This window comes from Dasypus novemcinctus, unplaced genomic scaffold (genome assembly GCF_030445035.2).
Source record: "Dasypus novemcinctus isolate mDasNov1 unplaced genomic scaffold, mDasNov1.1.hap2 scaffold_190, whole genome shotgun sequence".
Taxonomy (NCBI): Eukaryota; Metazoa; Chordata; class Mammalia; order Cingulata; family Dasypodidae; genus Dasypus; species Dasypus novemcinctus.
This window is the reverse complement of record NW_026688168.1, coordinates 413,007-433,056: the sequence shown is the minus strand read 5'-3', so window position 1 is coordinate 433,056 and position 20,050 is coordinate 413,007. Positions and strand designations below refer to the sequence as shown.

The window sequence follows — 20,050 nt, the reverse complement described above, 5'->3', positions numbered from 1 at the left end:
TTTGTTGGGAATTTTTGCTTCTGTATTCATATGGAAGTGGTTCTTTGTTTTCTTTTGATGTGTCTATCTGGTTTGGGTATCAGAACAATAGTAGCCTTATGGAATAATGAGTTAGGAAGAATTCCTACCACTTTAGTTTTTTGGAAGAGTTTGGGAAGAATTGGTGTTAATTCTTGTTTGAATGTTTGGTACACTTCTCCCTGAAGCCTTCTGGACTTTGATCTTTCCTTGATGGGAAATTTTCAATTATTATTCCATTTCTTTGCTTTTATGGGTCTGTTAGGATCTTTTATATCTTCTTGAGTCAGAGCAGGTTATTTTTATGTTTTAGGAATTTGTTCATGTCTTCTCGATTATCTAGTTTATTGACATATGAATGTTCATAGTATTCTCTTATAACCCTTTTAATTTCTGCCAAATGAGTGTTAATGTTCCCACTTTCATTCCTTAAATAGTTATTTGCATCTTCTCTCATTTCTCTTTGTTTGTTTGGCTAAAAGTTTGTCAGTTTTATTAATCTTTTTAAGGAACCAAATTTTGGTTTCATTGATCCTCTCAGTTGTTTTTCTGTGCTTTATCTCCCTTTTCTCCTTTCTTTATTATTTTTATTATTTCCTTCCTCCTACTAATGTTAGGTTTAGTTTTCTCTTTCCTCAAGATATGAAGTTAGGTAATTGATTAAATATCATTCTTTGGTGAGTGGGGACTCAATGCCCTACTGGCACAAGAGGTTTCTGTAATTCCTTAATTAAGTAAACCTATGAATCCAGTATCATCTGATATGCCTAGAATTGAAATTCATCAATAATATCAAACTGCTACAGCCAATATCTAAAAGGGGAACAAAAAGTTGGAGCCTTTATTTACCTATCCTATACTTATTTAAATCCAAGGTGGGAGCTAAAATATAAAAACTCAAGGATGTGGGCTGCTTAGAAAAATTCTTGCTCCTACTTGCCTTGTGAATCATGTTACCTTACAAACTGGGTCCCCTATCTAATGTCTGCTGTGACCTAATTAAAACAATAGGCAGCTGCAAAGTCTTTTAAAAAATCCAAATTTTATAAAGAACCAATTAGAAATTCCTGTGTATACCAAAAAGATACATTTTCAACTGCCTTTTGAAGGCTTAGAAGGAGGACTGCTTGATCCCCAAGTCTGAATGTGTAAACAATGTTTGGATAAGGAGCCAATATACTATAGGATATCTGAGTCATGGTATCTCTATTTACCAGCCCACTAGCCATACCAGAAATAAACATGCCCTAGATATGAAGTAGCTGGGCTAGGGTTAACCATAAGACTATCAACTCCCTATGGAAGGTTTGCCCATCATGAGGCAACCTAACAGCCACAGTAGAAGAACGTGTCAATATCACTGATTCAATTCTCAAAACAATTCGAGTTTCTATAGACACAGCAAATGTCATGCATAATGAGATGGCCTTAGATCATCTTCTGGCAGAACAAAGAGGGGTATGTGCAGTAGCCAATATCTCCTGCTGCACATGGGTAAATACATCAGTGCAGCTAGGGCTAAACACCCAAGCCATTTAGCTTCATAACATTACCAATCCTCCTGCATAATCGATATGAGAATCCATCAAAAACTCTATGCCTAAATTATCATGGTTCTTACCCATAATAAGTCCCCTAATAATTGGTATCATGCTCTTAAAATGTGGTCCCTGCCTTCTTAACTGCTTGGTGTACTTCATGAGTAAAAGTTTAGAAGCTATTAAACTGCAAATGATCATAGCCCAGAGCTATGAACGATTCTGTTGTCAGTATGCTGACAGTCAAGTATACCTTAACATAGCTAGGGCAAGATTCTGCTCCTCCACTGGAACCTGTCACAACATCCACAGTCAGCAGGAAGCAGCTCCAGAAGCTAAACCTCCTCAACAGTAAGGAGAGGATATAAACAGAGGGGGAACTGCTACAAGGATGGAGTGCCCCCTGGATGATTACACCCGGAAAATTTCACCTGTCCCTTTGTTTGAGCTATGCTTATTTTCAGGAACTAAGGGTAGGTTGCCAGTAACCACAAGAGCAGCCCACCTAGGGCTGCCAAAGATGGCAAATGGGCTCCCTGTGCAAAAAGTATTATAAAAAGTGCCATGTGCAAGAAGAGACCATCTACATATAACAGAGTAGAGTTAACAATAATATTGTAATATTTGCAGCAATGGCAAAGATATATCAATTCTAAGGGACAATAATAAGGGGTATAAGGGGATATGGGATTTTTCCTTCTTGAGTAGTGAAAATGTTCTAAAATTGACTGAGGTGATGATAGCACAACTTTGCAATGGATGTGAGAGCCACTGAGTATACACTTTTAGTGGATTGTACAAAACAGGAGACTGTATAACACAGTGAATCCTGTGGTAGAAGATGGACTGTGGCTAACAGAATATGAAAATGTTCTCTCATGAACTATAATAAGTACATAATACTAATTCAGGGTGTCATTAACTGGGTGAGTTGGGGGAAAAATACACCAAATGTAAGATATTGGCTATATATTTTTTTTCTTTTTTTAAAAATATGGAACGCTTCACGAATTTGCGTGTCATCCTTGCGCAGGGGCCATGCTAATCTTCTCTGTATCATTCCAATTTTAGTATATGTGCTGCCGAAGCGAGCACATATTGGCTATATTTAGTAGTAATATTTTTACAATACTTTTTCATGGTTTGTAACAATTGTTTCATAACAATGCAAGGTACTGCTGTTGGGGTAATATATAGGAGCCCTGTATGATGATATTCATGTTTGTTTTATAAGTTCACAACTTATACTATACACTTATTATTTATAGATATTCACATATGAATGATAATCTTCAATAAAAACTTAAAAAAAATAAAAAGTTGTAAAACTAAAGATAGGAGGTAGCATGATTGTAAAATAAACATAATTATTTCAAAAGTGAGGTTTATTCTCTACAACAAGAGAGGATGATAAGGTAAATATACAGCAGAGGTGATACAGAAAGTTTGCCTTCTAAACAAGACACTCAGTTAAGGAAAACCTTTTATAACTTCTTATTAAGAACAGACAGATAATACAAGAAAACTTTAACTGAACAGAGAGAAAACCACGGTATGAGGTGATTTTGTATGAAGCACTGTATGAAGATATTGTCTGATGGGAAAACTCTTAAAAATCTTATAAACCTATCAAATCTTAGCCACCCTGTGCCATGACAAATAAAATCCATTTTCTGCAAACCTTCAACTTTCTGTTCAACTCATGATTGTCCTACATATTCCCATTTCTTTCTACAACAACCAGTTTATTTTACTTTAAAATTTAAGACAAAACTTTATTTTCCTTTAACAAAACATATCTTGCAAATGTGTTTAAATGATCAAAAAGATCTTGGAAACTCTCTTCAAGGTAACAATCTTGAAAACATAATTTTTCTTTCAATATCATGGAGGTGAAGAAGGTCAACCACCCATGTGGAATCTAAGCCTCCTCTTGATATAGATGTGGAGTGGACACAACCATTCCAAGGTCCACAGGATGGAGGAATAGAGTATGGATTAGAGTGGATTTACTGATATTCTGTTCATGAACTATTGTGATTAGTAATTGAAGAAAATGTGGCATTGGTGTGGAGAAAGTGGCCATGGTGGCTTCTTGGAGTAGGGAGTGGGAGGAAGAGATGAGATGTAGGGGTGCTTTTGGGACTTGGAGTTGTCCTGGGTGGTGCTGCAGGGACAGTTGCTGGACATTGTATGTCCTCCCATGGCCCACTGGGTGGACTGTAGGAGAGTGTGGGCTCTAATGTGGACCATTGACCATGAGGTGCAGCAGTGCTCAGAGATGTATTTGCCAAATGCAATGAATGTCTCATGATGATGGAGGAGATTGTTGTTATGGGGGGAGGAGTGGGATGAGGGGGATGGGGGGAATATGGGGACCTCATTTTGTTTAATGTAATATTAAAAAAATAAAGACAAAAAATAAAAATATTAATAAAATCAAAATAAAAGCTCTGATAGATATAGTTCTAGTTTATTTGATCAGTAATTACATGGAGTTGGGAAGAACACACCCATGTAGAATGAAATTATATGCTTATATTGTACTTATTTTTTTAAAGATTTATTTATTTCTCTCCCCTCCTTCTGCGTTGTCTTCTCTCTGTGTCCATTTGCTGTGTGTTCTTCTGTGACTGCTTCTATCCTTATCAGCGGCACCGGGAATCTGTGTCTCTTTGTTGAGTCATCTTGCTGTGTCAGCTTTCCATGTGTGTGGTGCCATTCCTGGGCAGACTGCACTTTCTTTTGTACTGGGTGGCTCTCCTTAGGGGGTACACTCTTGTGCATGGGGCTCCCTGTAACATTAGGAGTGTTAATTTATATGTAAATGCTTACTTATCTCTAAGTCAATTTGAATAGAGCTCTTTGCAGGAGTTTCATAAGTTAATTTGGAAATAATATTCAGATGTAGGAAAATATCATGCATCAAACACACAGACACACAGAGTTTATACTTTCAATTTAAACTACTAATCAAACATAAAAAACAGAAATACAGAAAACATAGACATCTCATGAGCTTTTAATTTCTCACTTGCCTTTTTCAAAGAATCATTTAATGAAACTTTAAAAATATTGCTAACATACTGTGAGCATCAGTTGAAATAGGCATCTCATTTGACTGGCTGGGATATCACATTTGGGAGCACATCTCTGAGATGAGTAATTTTGTCTACTTGGAATGTTTCTCATAATTAACATTAAAATTCTAGGTTGTCTTTGTTAGATATTGCCAATTTGTTCGATATGTACAGCTTCCAACTCCATAATATTTGAATATGTATAATATGCCAGTGTGCCATAGGATAGAAATTAACATTTTAAGAGAATGAGGATCCGTCTTTATCATTTTGCTTCTTAACTTGTGCACAGGTCAAAAAAACTATCCATAGCAAACATGAAACTGTGGACTGAACCATAAGGCTAGAGACTCAGGATCAAAACTTGAATTTTCTCATTAAAAAGATTGACCCACTGACCTTTGGACTGAAAGCTAGTGAGACTGGAGAGCACAGACAGAAATAAGTGGAGCTCAGATCTAAGAGGGACTCACTCATGAACCTTATAGATGGTGGAGAGGAGAGCATGCTGAAAGGTTTCAGCAGGAACCTTCTTCTGTCTTATCTCCAGACCCCTTCATAGTGGCATTCTGATTCTGTTCTCATCACTGAACCTGTGCAAAAAAATACCCAGGTAATTAACATTTTGGATTTCACACCTTTATTAAGTGATTCATGAATTAGGCAGCATTCAACCCAAGAGCAAGGCTCATATAGGCAGAACAAGGTAGTCTTAAAGAAAATAGAGTTGGGAAGTAGACTTGGCCCAGTGGTTAGGGCATCCATCTACCACATGGGAGGTCTGCGGTTCAAACCCCAGGCCTCCTCCTTGACCCATGTGGAGCTGGCTCATGCACAGTGCTGATCCATGCAAGGAGTGCCATGCCACACAGGAGTGTCCCCCGCATAGGGGAGCCCCACGTGCAAGGAGTGCACCCCATGAGGAGAGCCGCCCAGCGTGAAAGAAAGTGCAGCCTGCCCAGGAATGGTGCCACACACATGGAGAACTGACACAAGATGATGCAACAAAAATAAACACAGATTCCCTTGCCACTGACAATGACAGAAGTGGACAAAGATGCAGCAAATAGACACAGAGAACAGACAACTGGGGTGGGGGGGGAAGGGAGAGAAATAAATAAATCTTTTAAAAAAAAAGAAAATACAGTCTTACAGAGTGCCTTACTTGGCTTAGCCTTGACTTAGAGGAACTAGGCTACAGAACAAAAAAGGGAGCTGGTGAGTTATGATTGGTTGCTCCCCAATTTCAGGTTCAGGGAGAAGGACCTTTTACAAGAGATAGGAACTTAATTAGGCTTTGGTTTCTGATATGAACTTAGCATGAAAGTCTCTGTATCAGGCCTAGTAAACTTACTTATCATCTGTTGTGCTTGTGTCTCCTATTTATTTTGAAAGGGCAGTTCTTATACTTTCTCAAAAAAAGTAGAATGAATTTCACAAATTTTCAACAAATGTATAAATGAAAGCACAACATCCTAAAAGATGAAAATTTATCTAAAAGGGGCTCATGGGCCTGCATACAAATGACTCCTAAAATAAGATGGAGAGAAACTGCAAAAATTTGAAAGATATAACAGCATTCCCTATCACGGAGTCCCCAGGACCTGGGGGCACAGGGACCCCCAAGGGGAGATCATGGCCACTGCACCTAGAGAGCCCCAAACTGGAGGGGGGTGCATGCAGGGCACAAAGAGGAAGTCCTCAGTAACACAAAGCAAGGGAGCTATGCAGCCCCAAAGAACAGGATCTGTGCAAGCTGGCACCCCAGGTTTCCACAGGAAACAGTTGCTGGCAGCTACAAAACATTTACAGCTTCTTCTCTGAAAGAAAAAAAAATTAATTAATTGAAATTTAATAGCCAAATGTGGCTAGTGCTTACACAAGTGAACACCAATTCTTGGATCTTGGATGAGGCAATTAAAAGCAATGAAATTTTTCTTTCATGTAAAAGTTGCATGTTTGAAATGTCTGCAGGTGGGTCCCACTATTGGATGGATTAGTTGGTGAATATATATTACAAAATAAGATCAGGGAGGATGTGGGGCTGCTGGAGAGGGAAATACTTCCCAGAACTGGGGTTCAGTTCAGGCATGGCCCATGCCTGCCCCTTCCCTGGCTTCACCCACACCTGCCAGGTAAGGGCTGACTATGTAAAGGGAACCAAATCATCTTGATAGTGCCTGTCTGTAGAGGGTGATTTTCATAATCTCCCCATCCCAGGCACCCAAGAATCAAACCACAGCCAGGGCTGCAGCACTGAGCCATGGAATGTGGCAACTCCTAGAGCCAAGAGGTGTCTTTTAAAGAGCCACAGGTGGGTAATCTCCTCAGCCATCAGTTAAAGAACACACACTGCTTCTCCCTCACCATCCTCCTGTAGTGAGGATGGTCTCCTGCCCCATCTGGGGACTGCTCTGCTAGCACTGGGCACTTCTGCTCAGACCACCACAAGCTCCTGGGATGGGTGGCCCAGCAGGCCAGGTGCCCTGGTGCTCTGTGGGTGGGCACATGGGCTGTCCTGAACTAGGGAAAGGTCTGCAGCCTCCCCCACTGCTCCCTCCAGCTTATGGCTGATGGTGACCTGTGGACAGGCCTGATGACAGATGTGAACCTGCTTCCTGAACAGGTGCGAGTGGGCTATCTTTTGGAAGTTAAAGGTAGCATTAGTATTTGCCTGTGCTACAGAGGAAGACACCTAGGGCTTCTCAGAAACAGAGAGAAACTTAGTTTGCACAAAGCTAGGGCCCTGTGTGCACAGTGGCACTTTGCATACATGCACGTGCAGGCAAATGCATGCACAGTGGCATTCAGCAGAGGGGGGCAAAGATGGGAGACAGGATGGGAAGGAAGAGAAAAAGCCTGAAAAGAAGGAAATCAGAAAAAAGCAATGAAATAAACTAACACCCCCCAGAGACAATACTGTGAGTAAACCAGCAACTCTACACACACTCTTTAATAAAGTGACACATTCTGGTCCACAGCTGGCAGGATGTACCAGAGGGGCATTCACCTGACATTTCACAGGTCTCCTCCCCTCCATATACAGAAAAAAAAAAGAGCAGGGGAAGGGGCCCACATTTTCTCCTTGATAAAACCTGGTTGAAAACCCATAATGGACTCAAAGTCACAAGGTTGTCTCTTTTTAAAAAAATCTGCTAGTGAAACATGTCTTGGATTGTCCATCTCAGCAGGGAGTGATTTTTAATAAGGATGGAAAGAGCATCTGCTCTTGAAGATGCTTCCCTAGAGGAGAAAGAAACTCTGTGGAGCAGGAAGAGAGCCACAACCTGCCCCCCAGGAGGTGCCTCTGCCCTCTGCACCCCAAGGGCCTCTGGGGGTCCTCCAGGGATGCTCCTGCCTGAGGGGAGCTGGCAGCACTGGCACGAAGGCCTGATGAGCCAGAGGAGGAGCTGACCTGGTCTCACCAGGTGGGGCAAAGCGGGAGGGAGGCCCCAAGCCTGGAGGGAACAGCAATGGCCTTTCAGGCACCCAGCGAGCAGCAAGAGCAACAGAGGGAGCTGCGAACCCCACCCAGGACAGGAAGCTCCTCCACTCTCCTCTGTCTGAATTAACACACCCAAAAGCTACTGCTGCCAGCTCAGGAAAGTTAAGACTCTCTTCCTCCGTCCTCCTCAGGGCACACAGGCAGGAGAAGGGACACAAATGGAGCCCTGTAGGAAGGCCTCCCTGACCAGAGGCAGGTGCTGCCTCAACCCACAGCTGACAGGGGGCTAGGAAGGAGGTGGAGGTGTGTACCAGGTCTGGAGAACTGCAAAGGGAGCCCTAGAAATCAACAGCCCCAGGGAGTGCTTCCTACCATCAGTGAGCCTCAGGATGGCTGGTGTGGGTCAGGAGCAGAGCTCTGCACCCTGAGAGGTGCTGGAGGGAGAGTGATGATGACAACCAGGATGTCAGACCTGCTGAGTGTCACACCACAGAGTGGGGGGATCTCACACATTGGGGTGCACAGAGCAGTTTTAAATAGGATGTCAGAGAGGTCTAATGGGGAAGGGGACCTGTGTACAGAAGTGGGAAGGAGGTGGGGGTTGTGGGTAGCAGCCTGTTTGGGGTGCAACAGGAGAGAAGAGGCCCTGAGGACCAACTCGGGGGCTTGTTGGGAGGGAAGGGAGGAACCAGGTGCAGCCACGTGTCCAGGCCCAACGGCTGCCACATAACCCCTGCATTCCACCCCAAGGTTTTTACCTGAGAGAAATGAGATCAAATGTGCTGCCACCACTAATGTGTCTCTGGGTCATAGCAGCTTTATCTGCAAAGGCCCAAAGTTGGAGCCAACCCAGAGGCCTGACAGGGTATAGCATGAGCCACATGTGGTCTGTCCACACTGTGGAATCCTACTTAGCAGTAAGGATACACACCCCATGATGGATCTCCAAATAATTATGCTGGGTTAATGAAGGAAGACCAAGGGGGCAGGGAGAGAAGAGAGAGAGAGCAGTGCTGTGCAAATCCCCCCCATGTGATTCTAGAAGGTGCAGGGGACTCTGTTGTGAAAGGAAGCACAGCAGTGCTCCCTGGATAGGGGGCAGGGAATGAGGGTGGAGAACCGGCAAATGGGGACTCCAAGGGTGGACATGTTCATTATTTTAGTCTTGGCTTCATAGGTGGACATGTGTCAACACAAACCATAACAGCTGTAGCCTCTAGACTTGCAGTTTAAGTAGGTCAATATGCCCCCAAAGGAGGAGGGGTTTTTTTGTCTTTATTTTTTTAATGTTACCTTAAAAAAATGAGTTCCCATATCCCCCCACTCCCTTTACCCCACTCCTCCCCCCATAACAACAACCTCCATCATCATGAGACATTCATTGCATTTGGCGAATACATCTCTGAGCACCACTGCACCTCATGGTCAATGGTCCATGTCATAGCCCACACACTCCCACAGTCCACCCAGTGGGCCATGGGAGGACATACAATATCCAGTAGCTGTCCCTGCAGCACCACCCAGGACAACTCCAAGTCCCCAAAACACCCCCACCTCACATCTTTTCCTCCCACTCCCTATCCCAGCAGCCACCATGACCACTTTCTCCACACCAATGCCACATTTTCTTCTATTACTAATCACGATAGTTCATGAATAGAATATCAGTAAGTCCACTCTAATCCATACTCTATTCCTCCATCCTGTGGACCTTGGAATGGTTGTGTCCACTCCACATCTATATCAAGAAAGGGCTTAGATTCCACATGGATGCTGGATGCAATTCTCCTGCTTTCAGTTGTAGACACACTTGGTTCCCTGGTGTGGTGGTTGACCTTCTTCACTTCCATGTTATCTGAGTGGGGTAAGTCCAATAAACCAGAGTGTAGAAGTTGCAAGTCTGTTGAGGCTCAGGGCCTGGCTATCACATGGTCAGTCCAGAGATTCAGGTCCCCTGGGTATACATTAAACCCCAGCACCAACTATAGTTCTGGTAAAAGTAACAGGAGAGGCTTGTGGACAAAGATCAGATCTGAGTCCAGCTCCATCACACAGAAACACAAACTCCAAAGTAGAGCCAACTGACATGGCACTGAGCTCCATCTGCCATGACCATAGAACCTGTGAGTCTCTGTAGCCCTCAGAAGAGCCAATACCTGGGGTTTTATCTACTTTATCTGTCTCTGGGACTCTGCTGAGGTGTGTATAAGGGCAACCCCTCTGATAACCTCCTGTCTCTTTTTGGAGACTCATAGCCCATATAAACTCATTTGTCCTTTCCATTTCCCCCTTTTATTCAGGTCAAAAAGCATTTTTAACTCCTGGTGTTATATGTAGACTGAGATATTCTGCTGGTCCGAGTTGACCCTTTTATTCAGGGTCATTTTCTTGTTACATCATCAGCTGGTACTTGGTAGTAATCCCTTGGCACCAGGAAGGCTCATCCTCAGGGGTCATGTCCCACGCTGGGGGGAAGGCAACACATTTACACGCTGAGTTTGACTTTGAGGCTGGCCACATTTGTGCAACACAGAGGCTCTTAGGAGGTAATTCTTAGACACCCTGCAGCTCTAGGCCTTGTTCTTATTTCAGGTGCACAGGCTCACAAGCATAGTCATTAGTATCAAGGGCTCATTGTTGGACCTTCCTTCTTTTTTGGTCTTTGCTCTTCACTTGTGGGATTGTTGCTGTTCCTTTAGGGACTGTGATACAGCTCCCCTGGCTAGGAACTCAGCACTCCCTCAGTTGTTGTTTTTAATTGTAGCCACTATGAAAATATCCAAACATTTTTATGTACCCTGGATATATGCCCTGTAGAACGCCCTGCCAACTATGTGTCCCCTGTCAATAACATCCCATACCAGTATTCAAAGAAGGAGTTTTTAACAGAAATAAACAAGGTCATCAGGTCAGAGTGGGGGGAGGAAGCTAGGGGCTCTGAGGAATAAGAGGAGGTAAGGGTGGGTGCAGAGCACACACAGGAATTGTCCACAGGACATGGGGCCCAGAGAGGCTGATGGGGACAGGTGAGGGGAGTGCAGGCCACAGGGTCCTGCTGGTCCCACAAATGGTTGCTCTTATCAAGAGCTTGTGATTTGGGGCCCACCCTCTCCCTCTCATGTCCCATCATTCTGCCCTCCCAGAGCAGTGCCCAGCAGTGGCGTCTTTGGCTCCACATTAGGGAGACCCTGCTCCTGGGGGACCTGGTCCTGCTGGCACCTGATGTGACCACAGGATGTGGTGTCCACTGTGGTTTGGGAGATGGGGCAAGGTCCCCAGCAGAGACCGTTGGCACTCTCAGCCCTCGGTGCCCTCTCCTCTGTCTCTCCTGCCTCCTGCCATGACCCCAAGCCCTGGGATCTTTGGTTATCTCCTCTCCATTTCCTACACCATCAACAACAAACTGTCACTTGTAATGTGCAAGACCCTCCAGAGCCTTTCAAACTACAAATGGGAATGTAAAATAAGGAGGTCATGCTGCTTAGGAACCCTGGGAGCAATTTATCTGGTGTAAAGAAAATGCCAGATAGAGGCTTCAGGGGTTCAGGGTGATCGCAGGGAAGAGAAAACTCTTGAGCTTAGTTCCCAGTTCTGGTTCAAACATAGGAGAATGTATTGTATCTATTCCTTTCAAGAGACAGCAAGCACACAGCCATGAACCCACAACTGAGAGGTGAGGTGTGAGGTGAGCAGCAGGTGGGAGATGTCCACAGTTCTGTAGACTCAGGAAGCAAGCGAAAGGGCCATGGCCAATGGGCATCTGAGATAGAGCTTCAGGACAGGGCAGGGGACAGGTTGGGGCAAGAGCGGGGTAACTGGCTTTTGTGGTTTGGAGATACATTCACCAGAAAAGCATGTTCTTAAACCTAATCCATCATGTGGGTCTACTGACGAGGTTACACCAGCTGAGGCCTGGTCCAGCTAAAGCAGGATGTGTCTCAATCCTGTTACTGAAGGTCTTATAGGGAAGATCACGTGGAAAGAGAAAGCCAGGAGCAGCCAAAGGTGAAAGTCAACAAAACCTGGAATAACAGAAAGAAATCAGCAGAGGCTGCCATGTGCACTGGGATATGACAGAAGAGCTAGGACCAAGGGTCCCTGGCTACCAGCTCCAGGGTGCTTCAGTTTCTGGGAGAAAGCGTCACTCTCATGACACTCTTGATTTTGGTATTCTCCTTGAAAAAACTATGAGTAAATAAATTCCCACTGTTCAAGCCAATCCACTGTTCAGCAGCCAGGAAACAGCCATTGTCCAAGGGTCCTTATTTATCGCAGCGCTTGGGCAGTCAGCAGGAACACCTGGGCAGGGAATTCTACAAACCTGGCAAAAATAATATTGGAAGAACAAGAAAGCTAGTGGTTTACCAGTGAAATCCCTCCTCACATTTGCTGGTCCCTGGCAGGTGGTAACAGGTGAGGCCAGATGGCCCTGGAGGGGGAAGTAGAGAGGCAGCAGCTCTTTCCTTTCATTTTAGTTCTTTCTACACTGCCTTACTCTTTAGCAATGTGCATATTTTCTGTCCAAAAATAAACTAAAATCTATTGGTAATAACTGTGGGAAGAGTGTCTGTTTCAGTGGCACAGGTTCTGGGTCTAATCAGATGACAATGGGGGAAAGTAAACATCCGGGTCCTTCCATCCTTCTGCCCCCTCAACAAAGAGGTGAGGAGGCCATGGCATCTGGTACAGAACTAATCATCCTGTCGAGAGGAGACCCACCTGTAGGGCTGGGATTGTCCAAGGCAATGATGGACACTGCTGTTTTGGCATCCAGATGGATCCAGATGGGGCATCATGAATTCCAGCTCCTGAGTGGGGATCAGCTGCCCACTTCCATGGATGACACCAGGACATAAGCCATGATCCTGATGTGGCCAGTGTGGGTCCACCAGGTTGCTGCCAACTGTCAGTGGGCAGAGGCCAGGCCCAGGCCAGATGGGGGTCCAGGAGGCAGCATGGAGGCCAGAACCCTCCACCAACATATTGGTGCCCTGAAGAGACTTGAAGGACAAGCAAACACCTCCCATCAGTGGGCAGAGGCTCCTGCAGGCAGGGGCCTGGGAAGGGACTCCAGTGACTTTGGGAATCTGGGTTCCCATCTGGGCTCAGCCCTGACCACCTGTGGGACCCATGCAGGAGTCACAATCCCCTGTCCTCCTGCACATGTGAGATGAGGGGGCTAGAGGCTGGGCCTGAGGGGCTGGCCCCAGGGACACCTAATTGCAATTCATTAGCAGTTGTGTTTACAGTGGCTGCAATAGAAACCGGGTTCAAGACTGAAAACTGAAAAGGCTGAGGAAGTGCCTCAGAGTGGATCATGGCTTCCCACATCAAATAGTGGTGCATTGAAGGAACACCAGGCAGCAGTAACTAGTAATTTACAAATTAATATTCATCATACTTTCAGTGTCTGTCAGACTGAGCTCTGAGCCTTTGGTTAACCCCAGATAATCTCTGCAGCAACTCAACATGAAAGTCCTATACTAGCCCCACTTCACAGATGGGAAAACTGAGGCACAGAGAGGTCAGGAGAACCTGCCCAGGGTCACACAGCAATGTGGGGCCAGGCCTGGAAGTGAACCAGCTGGGAGCCATGAGAGATTCAATGTCAGATCATTTAAAGGACAAGGAGGGACAGGTGCACTCAGGGTCAAGGGCAGGCCAGGATGGGCCTTGGCCCTGGCTTGGACCCCAGCCCTGCCCCAGCCAGCCACATGGGCACTAGCAGTGTCCTTACAGCTCCAGGGGCTGTGAACTCTTGAGAGGAGAAGCAGAGTGGCAGGGGCAGTGCTTAGAACAGCACCTGGGGCAGAGGAGGGACTCAGAAGGGGTTGGTTTAAGCAACCCAATGACATTTGAAAACTCAAAGTACTACAAAGAGATGAAGGTGACAGCAGCACATTATATTTCTAAGTCTGCCTCTCCTGCTGCCAGAAGGAAGCTGCCCCCACCTGTGGCCACGGGGGCTCCTTCCATCCCGGGACAGCTGTCTCTGCTCTCAGCCTCCAAGGACCACCCTCTCCAAGCCCCACTCTTTTGCCCTGAGAGCAGAGCTGGGGCTAAACTGCTGATTGGTCACATTAGCTATCGAGATGACAGGACCTGGGCTCCAGTGGCTTTGAAAGGTTCTCATCTCCAGGAAATTCCAGGACCAGGGCCACTGGTTCCCACAGTCCTTGAGTGGCCTCTGGGGACCACAGAGGGTCAGTTCCTTGACTTCCTGCTGAAAGCAGGGCAGAGTCAGAAGGAGAGGAGACTAGAAGCTCCATGGCCCTGCCTCTTTTCCCTGGCAGAGTTAGGTCATCTGAGCAGGGAAGAGCATCCACTGGTTGGAAGAGGGCGTTGCCACTGCTTCAATCCACTGTCCTTTACTGCTTGGTCTCTCTTCAGTCTTAACCAACAACCAGAATTATGAATCCTGGACACCCTGAAACTAGGACACATGGTTCACCAGCTCCCTACCTCTGACCACATGATGGCCCTTTTTCCACCTGACTCCCGGCCCTGGCTGCACATTAACCTCTAACCACAGAGTGGCTGCCACAGCCCCACCTGGCCAATACTTGGCCACATAGGAGCCTCAAAGCCCAATATCTTGCCAGCCTCAGCTGCATCATTCTCATTCCCTGATAACAAACTGACCCCACAACACCTGAGGGTGAGCTCTAGCCACCAGGAGAAGCTCTGAACCTGCAAATGGCACACTGCCCCTGCCTAACCAGAAGGGTGCAAGTGAATGTGAAGCTTACTAGAGGCCAGCAGCCACCCCAAGCCATAAGGAGTCTGGGCCCTCACACCACTCACCTGACAGCACAGGCCTGTCCCCAAACTGGGCATGAGCTTGGGTGCTGCCTGATGGCCCTGGCAGGCCTTACATGGAACTCAGGAGGAGAGACCTTCAGCACCCCTGGAAGCTGGCACAACAGTTGTAGACGTTTGATTGCCCAGCTCATCTCCAATGCCACATGCTCCTGCCCAGGACAACACGTCCCCCAGTCAGTCCAAGTCCACCCTCATCTCTCCAAGCACAGTCATGGATTATTCTGTGGTTAAGGTTTCAAATTTTGCTCATGACAGAGACAGAGTCGTGCCAAGTTGCTCAAGCAAGTACATCAAACACCCAGTTAAGTACAAAAAATGTGCTTCAGAGTTAAGAACTGGATCATACAAAGCTCAGGATGTACTGAAAATTGCCAAAGAAAAGGCACAAAAGAAACAAATTGAGACCTGACTCTTCCAGTGTATCAGTTGTAGCATTGATTTGAAATCAACCCATGCAGACTCTAGTTCTCCTGAAAGCTTTGATTTTCCTCCAGGAAGCATGCATGCATCTTCTGCCTCCACTACTTCCTCTTCTTCAAAGGGAGAGAAAAAGCTCAGGAATTCCTTAATAATGAAAGCCTGTTCCAAAATCATCTCTGAATCTTTCACACCAGATGGCAGGATCATATGTGTAGGGAACATTGTTTGCATCCAGATTTACAGCTTCCATTGGCCATTATTCATATCATAACTGTGGGACAGAAATTTATAATGGCCTTTCAATCCAACGGGAGACCCATATTTCATGGTTTGAGTCTCCAACATCTTTCCTTGCTCTCTTGCAACCCTCCCCCTTTATAGAAAACTTCCAGTAACACTTTAGTAAGAGAAAGGGCCTGTGTCACAAGCCTGTCACAAAGGCAGCTAAGACTGCCAAGAAGCCAACCCCTGAAATGTGGGCTCTGTTGGTGCAGTTTGAAATATGAACATGGACAGTAAGGTAGGTGAGAAAAATTGGAAAGCACTGCAGATTTTCTAATCTAGTTAGCAATGACTTCCACAAATTGCCTGTTCAAATTGTAGAGAGAAATTGTACTGAATTGGCTGGTTTGTTTGTTTGTATGTTTTGGTTGGGCTTGGTTTTTTACTTCCATATAGCCATTTTTTGACTGGGCCACTTATTGAACAAGCAATGAAATTTTGTCTTAAGGAAGTGAAATGTTAGTAGCATTTTTCAGTTGTGAAGTCAAAAAACCCCAAGGCATAGGAACCAAAGCCTCAATTGAAAGTGAATTTTTGTACTTAAAAATTTTCTTTTCTTCTTTATTTTCTTTTAAATGTTACATTAAAAAAATGAGGTCCCCATATACCCCCCACCCCACCCACCCCACCCCTCCCATATCAACAAACTCATTGTGGCACATCCACTGCACTCGGCGAATACATTCTGGAGAACCACTGCAGCACATGGATAGTGGTCTAGATTGTAGTCCATACTCTTCCCCAGTCCACACAGTGGGCCACGACAGGACACACAATGTCCAGCATCCATCCCTGCAGCACCACCTAGGACAACTCCAAATCCTGAAAATTCCCCCACACCATATCTCTTCTTCCCTCTTCCAACCATCAGCAGACACCGTGGCCACCCTCTCCACATCACTACTACAGTTTTTTCCCTTAGTTATCACAATAGTTCCCCAGCAGAACATCAGTACGTCCACTCTAATCCATACTCTGTTCCTGTGTCTTGTGGACCTGGGATGGCTATGTCCAGTCCCCTCTACCTCAAGAGGAGGTTTAGATTCCACATGGATGATGGATGCAATTCTTCTGCTTGCAGCTGTAGGCACTCTTGGCTCCCTGGTGTGGTGGTTGACCCTCTTCACCTCCCTGTCAGCTGGCTAGGGTAAGTCCAAGAAACCAGAGGGTAGGAGCTGCAAGTCTCCTGAGGCCCAGGGCCTGGCCATCACATGGACAGTTCAGAGTTTCAGGTCTCCTGAGTATACACCAACCCAAGTGCCAACCACAGGTCCAGTAAAAGTAACAAAAGAGGCATGAGTAGAAAGGTTATATCTGAGTCCAACTCCATCACACTCAGGAACACAAACTCCAAAGTCAGGCCAACTAACATGGTCCTGAACTCCAGAGCCATCTGCCTTGACCATAGAACTGTGAGTTGCTGCAGCCCTCAGGAGAACCAGCACCTGGGTTTCCATCTACCTTGGCTGTCTCTGGTACCCTGCTGAGGCATGCATAAGCATCACCCCTGATGACCTCCTGACTCTTTTTTGAAGACTCTTAGCCATATAAACTCACTTTCCATTCCCCCCTTTTTTATCCAAAGTAAAAAAGCAGTTTTTAACACCTGATATTACATGTAGGCTGAGATATTCTGCCAGTCTGAGTTGACCTCTTTGTTCAAGGTCTTTTGGTAGTTACATCATCAGCTGGTGCTTGGTAGTAACCCCTCAATGCCAGGGAGCCTCATCCTCAGGAGTCATGTCCCATGCTGGGGGGAAGGCAATGCATCTACATGCTGAGTTTGGCTTACAGAGTGGCCACATCTGAGCAACATGGAGGCTCTCAGGAGGTAATTCTTAGGTACCCCACAGCTATAGTTCTAGTTCATATTTCAGGCACATAGGCTCATAGTCAGAGCCATCAGTATCAAGGGCTCATCGTTGGACCTTCCATCTTTATTGGTCTTTGCCATTGCACTTGGGGGATTGTTTTTGTTCCACTGGGGAGTGTGATAGAGCTCCCCTGGTCAGAAAGTCAGCACTCTCTCATCTGTAGTTTCCAACTGAAACCACTATGAAAATATTCAAACCTTTCTATGTACCCTGTATACATGCCCTGGAGAACTCCCTCCCAACTGTGTGCAGCCCTCCAATGACACCCCACATGAATGCTTCTCTCCCACCATAGTTGAACCTCTCTGTATTCCAAAACTTATTCAAAAAGGAAGCCCAATATATTGACAGGCTCCATTAATAAGAAAATGGAATATAGTGATGGGTTTAAAGGTTAGGTATAGAATATATAGAAATTTAGAAAAATTAAATAAAGGAAAAATAAATTGGGGCATCAAAAAAATGAAAAAGCTTTGTTTTTGACATTTTGCCTTTCATCACTGCTATAGCTGTTGCCTTGTATGTACAGTGGCAAGGCAATTTCCTCCATTTCTTCCTCAGTATCTACCTCCTTTTTTTTTTTCCTGGTTATTAATTTTCTCTTGATGTAAGTTTTAGGTCACAGTAATTCACATATACAATATATGGTACACCCACATATCCAACGTCAAACCTTGTCCTTCCTCAACAGTGATCTTTTTACATGTTCATATTATATTTGCTGCAGCTAATGTACAGATATTGAAATGAGAGCTTTCAAACATGGTTTCATTTGGGTTTACATCATGGTTTATATTTTAGACTATACACTTTTCTAAATTTTTAGTTATCTTATGTTTTACATTTTGGTTTACATTTTAGCCTATAGACTTTTATACATTTTTGGTATAATTTAACATGACCTATATCCATCATGGCATGATCTTGTGGAACACTTTCATTGCCCCACAGTTACCCTGATTCCATGTATTCAACACCTCTTTCCCCCTCCCCTTAGGGCCCACCACGACAATCAATCTTCATTACTTGAGGGACCATATTCAGAGATACATGCAAAAATGTTGAGGGCTTGATCTACTTGACTGCCCTAACCTATTGGGAGCCACCGATTCTCTCAAGAGTTACAATTCCCTTTGTTTGAGAACATCAGTTCTCAGGATGTGGGTATACCTTCACTCTCATTGTATGGGTCTCCACCCAAAGATATAATCCACTATGACAAAATGAGCACTCACACACTCCCCAGACGCTTGCCCTGTGTCAGATGCCCCCTGCCCTTAAGCATCCAAAACAGGCAACCTTCCATATTACATTCTCTAAAGAGTTTTCTCTGCACCACAATTTCAACTACATACCTGACAATCTCCCATGATCAAATGTTCCCCTCACCCTCTGCCCAATTTCTTGGGCAATCTGACCCATCCTCCCATCCCTAGTGCCTCTAAAGCCCATGCAGCACCACCCTAAGTTACCCCTATGCCCCCATTTTATCCCTTCCCTGTACAAATACTTACCTCCAGCTTATCATCAATTTCACCCAAGTAGCTCTCAGCTCAAAACCTTCCTCTACCCTCCAACTACTTTAAAGTTTATCATCCAGTCTCTAGCTCTCTGAGACAGCTTGGTTTACTTATTTCATATCATTGAGGTCATGTAGTATTTGTCCTTCAATGCCTGGGTTGCTTCACTCAACATGAGTTTCTCAAGATTCATCCATGTTATCAAGTGTTTGTACTCTATTTGTTCTTATAGCTGAGTAGTATTCCATTGTATGTATATACCACATTTTATTTATCCATTCATCTGTTGATGGGCATTTGGGTTGATTCCAACTTTTGGCAGTAGTGAACAATGCTGCTATGAACATTGATGTGCATATATCGGTTTGTGTCCTTGTTTTCAGATCTTCTGGGTATATACCCAGCAGTGGAATTTCTGGGTCATATGGAAAATCCATAGCTAGTTTTTTGAGAAACCACCAAACTGTCCTCCAGAATGGCTGGATCCTTCTTCATTCCCACCAGCAGTGGATGAGTGTTCCCATTCCTCCACATCCTCTCCAACAATTGTAGTCTTCTGATTTTTTGATAGCTGCCAGTCTTATGGGAGTAAGATGGTATCTCATTGTTGTTTTGATTTGCATTTCCCTAATAGCTACGGATTTTGAGCATTTTTTCATGTGTTTTTTAGCCATTTGTATATCATCTTTGGAAAAGTGTTCAAATCTTTTTCCCATTTTTTAAATGGGCTGTTTGTCTTTTCACTTTCAAGATATAGGAGTTCTTTATATATGCAAGATATAAGTCTCCTATCAGATATATGGTTACCAAATATTTTCTCCCATTGTGTAGGCTCTCTTTTCACTTTCCTGAAAAACTTCTTTGAGATGCAGAGGAAGTCCCATTTATTTATTTGTTCTTTTGCTGCTCGTGCTTTTGGTGTGAAGTTCATAAAGCCCTTTCCTATTACAATGTCCTGTAGATGCTTTCCAATTGCAGAGAGTTTTAATAGCCAATTTGTACATAGTATTTTTGTGTGTGTGTGTACACATACATACTCACAGGTAACATA

General features: G+C 44.7%; 1 non-coding gene across 1 annotated transcript; it reads right to left on the bottom strand.

Moving 5' to 3' along the window:
• Positions 1 to 2,544: 2,544 nt before the first annotated feature.
• On the bottom strand, positions 2,545 to 2,651 carry LOC131277618 (U6 spliceosomal RNA). The gene has a single exon (XR_009184759.1). It is a non-coding gene; the product is annotated as a U6 spliceosomal RNA (small nuclear RNA).
• Positions 2,652 to 20,050: the final 17,399 nt, after the last annotated feature.